The sequence below is a fragment of the Gadus morhua genome, chromosome 4 (genome assembly GCF_902167405.1).
Source record: "Gadus morhua chromosome 4, gadMor3.0, whole genome shotgun sequence".
In the NCBI taxonomy this organism is placed as follows: Eukaryota; Metazoa; Chordata; class Actinopteri; order Gadiformes; family Gadidae; genus Gadus; species Gadus morhua.
In genome coordinates this window covers 4,539,909-4,552,891 of record NC_044051.1, presented here as the reverse complement: position 1 = coordinate 4,552,891, position 12,983 = coordinate 4,539,909, and the positions used below count along the sequence as shown (strand labels likewise).

The following is a 12,983-nucleotide window of genomic DNA, read 5'->3' as shown; positions in this document are numbered from 1 at the left end:
GAATGACAGGACCAATCAGCACTTGGAGGAGGAATGACAGGACCAATCAGCACTTGGGGGAGGAATGACAGGACCAATCAGCACTTGGGGGAGGAATGACAGGACCAATCAGCACTTGGAGGAGGAATGACAGGACCAATCAGCACTTGGAGGAGGAGCTATAGGACCAATCAGCACTTGGAGGAGGAATGACAGGACCAATCAGCACTTGGGGGAGCAATAGGACCAATCAGCTCATTGGAGCCGGGTCTAGGGGACAGTGTAGCGGGGTCTCAGAGCGGCGGCACAGGACTCCGGCGGGGCTCCGGCCCCACGGGTCCCCGGGGGCCCGGCGGTAATCAGAGTGGCAGCGTGCTCATGCGCCGCGTCCGCTTAGATTACAGCCAATGAGAGCGTCCGCCTGTCTCATCGGTCGTCGTCAACGGAATCATACGTATGATAGCGGCCAGTGGGAGGACCGCGGCACGTCTGTCATTGACGCGGCGGAGCCTCATGAGGAACGGGTCAGGGATATCATATCAACAGCCAGTGAGAGGCTAGCCTGGTCCTACCAGACTCTCGTACTTCATTTCATTTGCACAAGAGAGTCTGGACCCACTCAATTGACCAACGTTAACTCACTTAAAGGCGGGTGTCTGTTTGGATGCACAACATTTTGGACGGAGAGAACCCACTAATATACCGCAAACCCAGACGTAGTACTGAAGGGAGATGAAAATTGAGCGGAAGTACGGGCGGAGCCAGGCTAGTGAGAGGCCACGGCTCAACCGTTGTTTACACTGTGGAGCTCATAAGCAGCGTGTAATAGATGTGATATAAACAGCCAATAAGAGGTTTTGTCTCATCGGTCATTGTTCCAATCAGGGGGCATTCATAAAAGACAGCTCATAGATGCGACAACGGCCAATAAAAGGCATTGTCTTATCGGTCATTTCTCCTGACAACCTATATAAACAACGAATGATGGATGTGACGACAGCCAACAAGGGACTTCATCTCATCCGTCCAGTCCTCTTTAAAAGGAGTGGCTCAAACCCACGACAGTACCTTACCCTGTGCACGCTAATGCTCTTTGGGGAGAGGACGGCGGGCAAAAGCCTAACAGATGTCTTGAGATACCGTGACGAAGCCGTTCCATCATCCGATCTGATCTGACAGGAGGTGCGTGTGTGGCCGACTGATATTATGCAGCCGGCCAAATCAGATGCCCCGGGGCAAATCCCGGGAGTCAGGCAGCGGAGGATGAGAGCCGATGGAATGCACACCATCACATTCTTTATCTGCACATCGTAAGCTGCAGGAGATGTCACGCCAGGAGGGCCGGAATACCGTCCAACATGGAATGTTGATATCCCAAAGATTTTATCATAATTTTATCTGAACTTCTTATGATGGGCAATGTGCATTTGTCCACAAATGGAGTTTTAACTAAATATACCCCACCGATAGACACATATGGGGAAGAAGGGTGCAGGCTATCATAATCCAGTTAGAAGCCAATAAAAATGATTACAATAACATACTTTATGACATACATATTTTTACTTGTTCTACCTCACCTGTTTTTAATATTTGTTAAATATTGCTCATCTAATTTTTCTTACTTGTTTTACCTCACCTGTTTTTACTATTTGTTAAATATAGTTTTTTATATTGAAGTTCAATAAATGTTCCTTTTTTAAATTGAGACTTGTAACATTTGTTATCAGTGTAATTTTTATGATTGAGGGAGCAAAAGCAGTATCGGCTCTAAATATCGGCTCTAAATATCGGTATCGGCGTATCGGAGTATCGGCTACGGCTGATGAAAAAATATCGGTATCGTATCGGCCCAAAAAAATCTGTATCGGTCGATCCCTAGTCAATAGTGGAGGCCAGGTTCGGTCTCTCTGCAGCATAACATAGTCAAGGGCAGGGTAGTCAAGGAGGGCCGTGATTGGTGGGTGTTTGACTCCCAGCTGAGGGTTCAAACCTCACTTCCTGTGGTCATTCTGTTCCAATCCTCGAGCATGAGGCCTCAAACTAATCTATCGATGACCTGTGGGTCTTTTTTCTTTTTACACATTTCACTGTTAACTGCTTTGGATAACAGCGATGTTGACATAGTAAATAGTAATGACCTTTAAAACACTGCATGACCACTCCCTAACTCCAACATGAAGCCTCCTCACTGACTGAATGTAGTTGGTATCAGATTGGATGCGGTAAACACTGCAGCGCCATGTCTCTTCTCCCAGTCGACTGTGAACACGTCGCACCGTACGCGGGTTGTGGAGAACCGTTTGCAATAAAACACTGAAGCGTTCTGTCAGCGTGTGCACATGTGGCCTCGCACGCAGGGACGGTAGGCCTGTCGAACATTTCTGGTGCATTCTGGGAGGAGACTTCTTTAACTGAAAGTTGTATCCGTTAGCGTTTGGTGTTTTCCAACAACAGAGAAGGAAAGTGAAAGCGAAAGTAAAATAATTTGAGAGCTGGATTTATAAACCCCACTGTGTGTATATATATATATATATATATATATATATATATATATATATATATATATATATATATATATATATATATATATATATATATATATATATATCGTGCTCTCACTTATTCAGTTTATTTTCTTCTTCTGCCTCCACGGCTGTCGTCCTCCGCGGCGAAACAATTAAGTTACGTAAGCTTGTTACAAGCATTTTACGGTTCCCCGCCACACACACCTCCAGCCACGGCCACGGCTTAAAAATAAACTAATTATCAAATACACCAATGAGCCGGTTCACTCGCTCACTCAGTGCCACATGAGCGGCTACATCGGTGCAACACCCGGGTTCCTACATCCATGGCTTCTACATCCATTGAGGGAAATTCATCAAGCAGAGAGCATTGATCCGCACAATATTAAAATACACCCATTTCATTTAGTCCTGCAGTCTTTGATAAATCATAAATTGATTCATGCAATTTCATTTTTTTCTCTAAACAATCGCTGAAGGGTTGTGAGTAAGCTAATGACTGCTAACATATGTGACAGGATTTTAGATTTTGCAAGGTGGGATTAATGTAAGTATCTGTGAGTAGTAGGCGGGAATGTCATAATGTGTTAGTATTGTTTCATGAATTATTCTGATTCTCCATGCAAAATCTGATTATTTCGTAGCAAGATTTCATGAATACTCAACTCTTTTAATGTCACGCACTTCTGCATCAAAACACTATCTGCAACACACTAGATATCAACCCCATCTCTGTGTGTGCAGTAGAATCGTACTGGACAGGCTGCCTCACTTTTCTCCCTTTAGTGTACTGGTCTCCAGTATAATCCGAATGGGAACAGTGATGCCAAAGGGGATTCTAGGGGGGTTAGCACAATACAGGGCTCCAACACCACCAGCCTTAGCTACGGTTGTGAGGAAGCTACAGCAGCTAATGCAAAGCTTCTTCCATAACTTTGCATTGCACTTTAATAACAAATAAAGGAAAATGGCCAAATTATTAAAAAGGTTGTTGTTGTTTCAACTCAACGCGTCGTTAAGAAGATCTGTGTTTTACATACGTTTTCTCCTACTTATTTATGACTAAAACCAGGCTAAACCACCACCCTTCACATGTTTGTATAAGATTAAGAAATACCATAACCACCACCAACAGAACGTTTGAAAGCGAGAAGCGGCCCCCAAGGAAGTAGAGGTTTAAACTGGGGATCAAATCAGATGGCAGCTAAAGACTACGATAAAGACACGGTACGGCCAGCCGACCGGGGAAAACACACGCACACAAAGACACGCACAAGGAGGAGAAGGGGCGAGGATGAGGTTCACCGGCCTACTAGGCCACTCAGATCGCGTTCAATCTCCGTAACCGTACCGTCACAGAACCTGTTCCCACGGCGCCCTGAGAGTGTTCGTTGCGTTTTTCGTCGCAATTTTTTCTCAGTACACAATGACATCATACTGTTGTGCGGGTGTTTTGTATTGTGTGTTGTGTGTTGTGTTTCTGTGACCTCAGAGTTTTTTGTTTTGCTCACCAGCTCAAAACCACTGTCGCTTTGTGGGGGGGGGGGGGGGGGGGGACATGGCTGCTCCGCACGCACTCCGCTACATGCTAACACGCTACACGCTGCGCACAACCCGTCCCTCCTTCGGCAGACAGAACCTGCTGTTGTCGACGGCGAGGGGAGAAACGTCGGTTACTTCCGTCTCGGGGACATGGGTGACTAACGATCTGTCGTCTCTCGTTTCATCTTGAAGCCCCCTCTCTCTCTGCCCAAGTCGCCCTGCACCTTCCACGTCCTTTCATAGGACAAATGTCCTCTGTGGGACCCCATCCAGCCACAGGCTCTTGTGGAGGGCTTGGGGCGCATGGCACATGGGAGCAGGTGGGGAACCAACCTCCCTAAACTGATCCAATGAGGCAACCCAGACACATTTGATGCATTGTGATGACCCGGGCTCTTGTCGTATATGATAGCTACGCTTCGCATATCAGCTGTTATATTGATGAACATGATAATAATAATGATCCTGATTAAAGACGGGACTAATTCATAAATGATACCGATTCATAAAAGCCATCGATAATAATATCCAAACACTGATTCATAAATCAGTGTCAGCCTGTCCTAGACCAGGTGTTAGATTAGTTCAATAAGCTACGAACACTACCAACGCTACGCCCCGAGACGCCCTGACCAAAAAATTATGGGATGTTTCGGCAAACGTAAACGATCGTCGGAGGCGAAAACGATGGCCGAGACGCCCGGCAAACAATTCAAAGATGACCTTAGCGCATGACAAAAATCGGATATAATTATAACAATGTCACGTCCCCCGTTGACAGGCAGAATGAGGTCAGCCTCTCTATCTCTCTCTCTCTCTCTCTGTCTCTGTCTCTCTGTCTCTCGTTTCTCTCTTACTCTTTCTCACTCTCTCTCTCTCACTCTGTCTCTCTGTCTCCGTCTCTCGTTTCTCTCTCTCTCTCTCGTTGTCTCTTGCTCTCTCTCTCTCTCTCCGTCCCCCTCTCTCTCTCTCTCTCGCTCGTTGTCTCTTGCTCTCTCTCTCTCTCCCCCTCCCCCTCTCTCTCGTTGTCTGTCTCTCCCTCTCTCCCTCTCTCTCTCTCCCTCTCTCTCTCTGTCTCTCCCTCTCTGTCTCTCTCTCTCTGTCTCTCTCCCTCTGTCTCTCTCTCCCTCTCTCTCTCTCTCTCTCTCTCTCTCTCTCTCTCTCTCCCTCTGTCTCTCTGTCTCCCTCTCTGTCCCTCTCTCTTCCTCTGTCTCTCTCCCTCTGTCTCCCTCTCTCGTAACCTTTGCTTTTCCACGCTGAGGAGGAAGAGGCGGCCCCAGCTGCAGCCGCTGCACTGTGTGTCAGGAGGCTTACGTAATCTCCTCCTCGACCCTTTTCATATCGCTCCCATTTTCTGCCACATTCTCTCCTTCGCTCCCCCCCCCCCCCCCCCCCCATGCAGGGCGGAGGGGGGTGTGGGGGAGGGAACGGGGGGCGCTTAAGCCAGGAGTTAAGGGGGCAGAGAACAGGGGTCACACTTGGAGAACTGTTCCTGATCAGAGATCTTGTGTTGACGTCTCATTCAAACAGACCGATGTCTTTCTGTCTGTGACAGATATATTATACACTCTTTTCTTCCCCAGGATGCCCTCTGCTTTCTCTTAAGGCGCTCACAATGGTTAGATGGATTAGAATTTGGTTCTAGTGCAACCTATTATCGTACACAGGTGTCTATAACAAGTTTATTTTTGTGTATGTTTGTTAATTATTAAGTCTTCATGTAAATATGAATGTAAGGTTTCAGCAACAGATCTCTTTCAACATTTTACATTTTGTCTTGTTCTACCTTCTGCTATTGTGCGTTCATTTTCTCTTATAGAGTACGTATTGCACCCCTGGTTATCCCTAGAAGTGGCCTCTAACATTAGGGATTTTATCACATATCCATTCTAGGGTATCTTGGCCAATTTCCTTAATCGATTACATTTCGATTCTTAAGGTTCTGAATCGATTAATCACGATTCGATTCGGTTCAATCTGCTCTTAAATAATGAAAATGGCTCAACTGTGTTACAAAATACAAATGTACTTCATTTTTTTTCTTCGTCTTAACCAACAGGTTTTAAGGGCAAACTTGTAAATTGGACAGTTTAAACTTCAGCTGTAAACAAAACTGTCTCAAGTCTCAAAAGTGCAATTTTGAAATTAGAAAAGGAATTGCATGTGAAAGTGCACTTGAACTACAACATTCCATCACTGCAAATTGCATCAAGGCATTGTTTATTAAAGTGCACAAATAATAATAATAAAAAACAAAAAAAATAATAAAACAAAAAAAATAAAAAAAATAAAACAAAAACAAAAAAAATTATAAAAAAAAGTTAAAAAAAATCAATCTCATGCCCTATGAATCGATATTGCAAAATTTTAATGAAATCGATCCAAAATCGATTCAATAGATTTTTTTACCCAGCCCTAATCTATTCTAAGATACAGTTCTAATAAGCTACAAATATAATGGTCTTGAAATACATGCTACACAAATAAACTGTAGACAAATGCTACACAACACAACACATTAGTCAAAATAATGTTGGCTAAATGAGAACATACTGCCTTGAAGAACACTATTAACGCTGAATGTATGTTTGCCTAATGAGGTCCTCCATAAAGGGTAGCCCTGGCATTCACACACATGAATACCCACAATGCATCATCTACCCTTCACAATGAGTCGTTTTCGGTATTCAAACCTCCGTTAGGCCCGCCCCTCAATATGATTGGCTTATCATGCTGCCAATAAGGGTGGACAATATTTGAGACTCTGATACAAAGTTAGCTAATGGCATTAGCATGACAGCAGTAATGACATTTGGCTTCAGGCTGACATGCACCCATGCACAGACAAACACACATACACGCACACTCACTTATACACACACACTCACTTATACAGACAAAGACAAACCCAGATACAAACTCTCACACACACACACACACACACACACACACACACACACACACACACACACACACACACACACACACACACACACACACACACACACACACACACACACACACACACACACACACACACACAACCAAGATACACACACACACATTCCACTCAGATTAAAATAACAAACACTTGAGAATTCCAATGTATCTTCAATTCCGAGGTGTGACATTTTTTCTCGTCAATGTTACTTCTGAATGTGTGAACAACTTCTTTGTCGTGGTTTCAACAAACACATCGAGTCACTCTGATGAACCCCGTCAACATTCAGGCGGAGATCCAGGTTTTCCTGTTGTCTCCGACAACAAAGAGGTGAGAAGCAACAAAGACTTTGCCAAATCATTACGTCTCCCTTTGGAATTCCTACGATATGAATCGGCCTCTGTGTTACAACTTACAACAAAAGGCCGGATGAGCCTACCATCTCTGCCAAAAACGTTATTAATTTTCCAATCCTCCATATTCCCACCGCTGCACTTTAATTGTCAGAACAGGTGTCATCACCATGACTGCAGGACAAGCAAATAATTAGAATAGCAACATGACTCATAGATAGATTTACCGTTCCTTGCTAAACAAAGATGAATGCTAAAGGCTAAGGCTAAAGGCTAAGGCTAAATGATAAAGGCTAAGGCTAAAGCTTCTTACAGAACAGCAACTCCTCTCAATAACGCCTGTGAAATAAAGTAGTTTGATATGGATAATGTGTTCAATTGATCCATCGTCATGTGTAGGCTTCATTCACTATGTGTTTCCTGTCTCTCAATGAACAAACTATCTCAGGCCAACGGACAGAGGTAGATCTGCCTCCTGGTTGGAGACCATGTTGAAGCCGTCACCATTCTTTGTAGCACCGAGTTTAAAAGTGTTCCGACGCTTTCTTGGTGAATGGGCCAGAAGAACACTAGAAGCTTTCACTTTTTCACATCATGTGGAGCGAACCCCCCCACAAAGATATGACCTGATGCTATCTGCTACTGTGAGCTCTTAACACTCTTAGAAATTGAGGTCTGACGGCATACAGCGATCCACAGTCTGGGAGAAAAGGGTTGTGGGTCCATTCAAAATGTTAGCCTTGAAACGTTACTGGCCTGCCTTTCAACGTGCGGTGGCGTTGGTAGTGAGACGTTATTTTGAAGCACAAAACTAGAATACAGGATGCTAGCAAAGAATAAACGCAAGATGCTAACTTTCAGGGAATATCCTGCAGTTTCCTGCTTATTAAAAACATAAATTAAGGAAAGGGTAAGGCCTAACCCTTACCCTAACCCTACAGTTAAGATAGTAGGATATAGTGTATCCATAAAATGCAGATGCACCTTTAGATTAGATGGGCAACAAACAGCAAATGCACCAAATTATCTAATGTGAAGAAACTTTTACTCTAACACTTAAAGTAGTAATATCGAAGATTTGGCGAAATGTATGGCAATAAACAGTAATTGCGAGTGTGCTTTTGTACCTAACCTCCCAGAGATTGAAACAGCGGATCGACAGGGACACCAAAAACGATCCGGGTGATTCGATCATGACTTTCCTGGCTTCAGTAATACATCTGTTACCAATATAATTACTTTGTTGTTCCGATTCCACCAAAGAGCATTTAGGGTAAGCGCACCACGAATGTTAACAACAGCATTAGCACTTTGGTCCCTTCGCAATCAATACCCCAAAGTGCTACGGCTTTGTTTACCTTTCTAATGAGGGGCCCTTGGGCCAAATGCTCTTTGGTTTAATGATCTCAAGAAAGAAATTTTGCAGCAATACATATATATTTAAGCAATAGATCACACCAGGCTGTGGTATGTGCTCATTATACCACTGTTAAGGGGCGTTGTCCGGCCCCGACGCGCAGCGGAGGGCCGGCGACCCTGGCGACCCCCTTTCAAACGGGTCGTTTCAAGGCGAAACGAAAGTCATAGACACACTACATTTAAAAAGAAACCAAGAAAGTCAAAGTAGCCGTTTTATTAAAGACTACCAAAAAGTAGTCCCTCCTGGCTGCCTTCAAAATGCACGACGGTCGCTATGCAACACACTTTAGCGTCCCTCCGAGAGAACGGTTGTACCGGTTTCCACTTCAAGGCGCGGAGTGATACTTTCACAAAATGATCGGGCGTCATAGCAGTTATGTATACGCTCATTATACAACAGTTAGGAACCAATCAGATCGCTGGATTTAGGCCCCCCGTTGTATAAAGCCCTATATACTGTGTATGTTTTTTTTTTATATATATATTATTGTATCAGGTAACATCAGAATCAGCCACAGCGAGCAGCTAGCTTTGGTATCCGAAAGGGACGTAGCGAGCGCACATAGTGTGGAAGTGGCAAATTGTTTTGCAGGAATCTTAGTGCAAATTTTGCGTTTAACTCCTTGAGAATCTGATACGCCTGAACACCGTTATTGACAAAACAATGCAGTCTACAGGTGTCCTTCAGACCAATCACTTTGACTTATTAATTGCTTTGTATACAATATTATGAACACATCATAATTATTCCACAACAATCATCTCTTATTCAATTAACATGTTTGCAATTTTCAGCTTACGTTTGAAAAAACAATTATAGTTCGACTGCATTGAAATGCATGAAAAACTAATAACAGTTAAACTTGTCAGTTGACACTTGTCCTTCCTAAGGTATTACTATGGCAACAGGGTCGGACCGGGACAGAAAAAAAGCTGTGAGAGACAGCTCTGCACCTAAATACATACATTTTAATGTAAGCGTAGTCACTGCTTTAATCCAGTCAATTTTAATGCTGTATGTGAAAAGGGGAAAAAAATTAATTTGCATTTAGTAGAGATCCTCACACACACACACACACACACACACACACACACACACACACACACACACACACACACACACACACACACACACACACACACACACACACACACACACACACACACACACACACTACTGCCCGGAGACATCCAGACCTATCCAAACAGAACCGTGAGAAACGGTTTTCCCTCTTCATGGCCCCTGCTGATCCTGTGGCTGAAGCTCCTTCCATGAACTCTGTTTTGACAGTTTGGTTGCGTACGCACAATATTATTATCCAAATCCCAATTCAAAGGCTTTGTTTGTCTACAGTCACCATGTATAGGGAAAGTACAAATATACAGGGGAAAGCACAGGTTATAGATTGGGTCAAATATCTTTTGACTAAGCAATGTCAATATTGCATACGGCATTTCAAATTTTAATAAGCCAGTTGACTGTTGCCCAAATAAACAGTGTGAGAAAATGTTGAGGTAGGCCTTATGGATACGCCGTGAAGCGAGGGCAAGTGTTCCTAACATCACACCACTAACTACACAAGTAACATCTTTAAAAGAGCTCAACTGACAATGTCATGAAACCCCAGGGGTTCACAGGCATTCTCGGCAAACTAAACATTCACAACAATACACGCTTACCAGCAAGTCTACCTTCTTATTGACCCAAGGTTGTCACATGACTTACTATACACAAAGTATGCTTAATGAGAGCTGATGACGCAACGGGCAATCATCGAACCCCCTAACCAGTTTTGCCGCTGAGCCTGTGGATTTAAATCGAGGGTTTTGGTTACCATGGCGACATCACCGTGAGAGCTGACAACCACTACTTAGCCCAGCCTGAGACCCGGGGAAGCTGTAATCACCAGGTAAACCGTAACAAAACGGGAAAGAAACAAAAATGGCACGTTAATTGGTTGATGGACGACTGCGTCCAGATGTTGCGTTGCCCGTGATTATTCAGGAGCGCGGAGACAAGGCCATGCGGACGAACAGAAGGAATCCTCCCCCAAGCTCTCCCCCCCCCCTCCCTCCCTCCCTCTCTCTGAGAGCACTGGGATGCTTAATTACTCCTATTTTTACTCAGGTGGACGCATCTGCGCTCATGCTTGAGAAGGAAGAGTAGAAGATGGTAGAGCAGCTTCCCTCTATTGGATCGCATCCCTGGATCTGAGATGGAGGTTTGAATCCACAGCTACCCGAGATTAAGGGTGGCGGTGTGTGTTCTACGCTCAATGTATGTGCGTCACCCGTTATCGCCTCGGAAACGACCGACAGACACAACGCCCTGTGTGTCCGTCCGTCTCGCGGAGATGGCTCATCTCCAGTGAGAACATTGTTGCATTCTAGGACCCATATCTTAAAAACGATATACAGGGCATGAACATGAGACTTCGTCAAACATGACCTAAAGTCGCCTTTTCACAAAAGACGGTTATTAAATCACTTCCGGTTGGACGATGAAGGCCACACGGTATATAGAAAGAGTCTAGGGTTCTCTTGTTTTATAATACCGTCTTACTGTCGCTCAACACCGCTTTGCCGAGAAGCTTTCAGATGTACAATAGAAGTTCCCGGGAGCCAAGGTTATACGCTGTCTCGAGACAGACAATACTCGCGAGCAGAAGAGGCAGCACCAAGCTACTGGTGTAACCTTGGAGACGTCAGCATGGAGGAAGACAAACACCCATGCTGGCTTTGTCCTCTCAGGCAAGACGCCAGCGAGCGCCTGAACTGATTGTTTTTGCATAAAAGACTAAACCGCAAGTGTTTCAATTTGTAAACCCTGCACAGCGCCATGCAAAACGTTGTCGTTTCACCCGTCCTCCACACGCAAATAGTCTAAATCCAGTTTGTCTGAGGAGGAGGCCGTGGTTTTGCACAATGCCCAGCAAGCAGTGAAATAGACGCTCAGCCGGTTAATGGCCATGTTATGCACATAGCAACCCAACACGTCCAACAATCACACTGCGGGCAGGATACAAACAGGGCCGTATCTGATGTGCTCCGACATCCGCCCGCCGGTCCCTGGGCACCACAGTTTATGCGGGGTTTAGGACTAAGTGACCGATTTGAACTAAGATGAGCCAATCAGAATCAACGTCGTGAATACACCATTCAGGGGCTGGAGGTCTGGTTTCTTGACTAACCCAAGAGCATAACATCTACATTGACATTCTATGTTTAGAGCAAAACTTTATCCAAATCGAATTACAACTAGTACATTTGTCGGAAGAAAGAGAAACAATGATATATCGCTGTCGGTACAGTAAGGATGTTGTGCCAAGCACTAACAATCACTAGGTTAACCCATTCCCCGTATACAACAAAGATAGCTAGGATAAGATACTAAAAAATGTTCAGTACTATTTTTTAGTGCAAGGACGCGCAACATACAATAAGTGCGCACATTAAGTGCCGGGACGTACAACATACAATAAGGGCCTAAAAGGGGCATGGGGAGGTAAGGGAGGAAGCTTTGCAGAGGCTAAATGAACTCTGAAAAAATTAGTCTTCTGGTTAGAAATATAAAGAACAAACCAAAAAGCAGGTTTGTTACATATGAAACGTTCAGTAATTTAGCAGCTGCACATATTTATCTCCTTTTGTCATGCAAGGCCAACCTTTCCCCTCCCTCTTTGTCAAATAAATTCACGTGGCAGCCACTAAGTGCCTGCAAATTTACAATTCTGACAGGGGAGCGACGTGAGCTTCTCCCGGCCCTTTTAACCGATAGCATCTCTGGTCTTGCAGCCTCCACTTTATCTCTGACTTGTTCTGCTGTCATTAGACACTTCCTTTGTCCCCCCCCCCCCTCCCCCCCTGCAGAGAGCTCACACTCTGTCTTGTGAAAGTCACATCCCAGAGTAACGATCGCTAAAGGCTTAGTTATGGTACCACTTCGACACAACGCAAGGGGGTTTACAGACCCATTATGTCCTTGCGGATTCTCCTTGCTTCCATCGCAAGGGCCTGGCGTGCGCCTCCCAAGAATTGCAACCTTGCGTTGAGGCGGCGCAGCAGCAAGGGCTGTGATTGGCCGCTCACTAAAACCTGACGCAGAACCACAACAGGTTCACGACTGTGTCGAAGCGTCTGCGTTGTCATTGCGTTGTGTCGGCGTGGAACCATAACTGAGCCTTTAGGAACCGCTGTGAGCACACTGGAAGCAGAAGGACG

At 44.8% G+C, this 12,983-nt stretch overlaps 1 protein-coding gene across 1 annotated transcript in view; it reads right to left on the bottom strand.

The window, feature by feature from the left end:
• Positions 1 to 12,983, bottom strand: part of LOC115542675 (potassium voltage-gated channel subfamily A member 1) — a 30,953-nt gene that overhangs the window by 14,068 nt on the left and 3,902 nt on the right. The gene's annotated exons all lie outside the window — the stretch shown is intronic.